Below are 285 nucleotides of genomic sequence, written 5' to 3'. Positions count from 1 at the left end.
GAAAAGAAAAGAATGACTAAGTCATAACCAGCTTAGCACCAAACGAAATCTGATGTCCTAGAAATAGACACAGTCAAGTTGCTACAGAGTCTATACAATATAGACCAAAGTGTTTCATAAGATAAGGAACCTCAGAAAGAAAAAGAGAAGGGTGCATAGAATACAAATCCGAGGTCATAAGGAAACCAGACCAGACATTGAGAAAAGGCTGCGCTGCTAAACATCTAAGGTACCAAACCATGTAGTTTGGGACGCCAAGCTACTAGGTAACAAAGGTCCTGGATA

The sequence above is a fragment of the Brassica oleracea genome, chromosome C7, assembly GCF_000695525.1.
Source record: "Brassica oleracea var. oleracea cultivar TO1000 chromosome C7, BOL, whole genome shotgun sequence".
NCBI lineage: Eukaryota > Viridiplantae > Streptophyta > Magnoliopsida > Brassicales > Brassicaceae > Brassica > Brassica oleracea.
The sequence above is the reverse complement of the archived record's forward strand: the minus strand, read 5'-3'. Positions refer to the sequence as shown.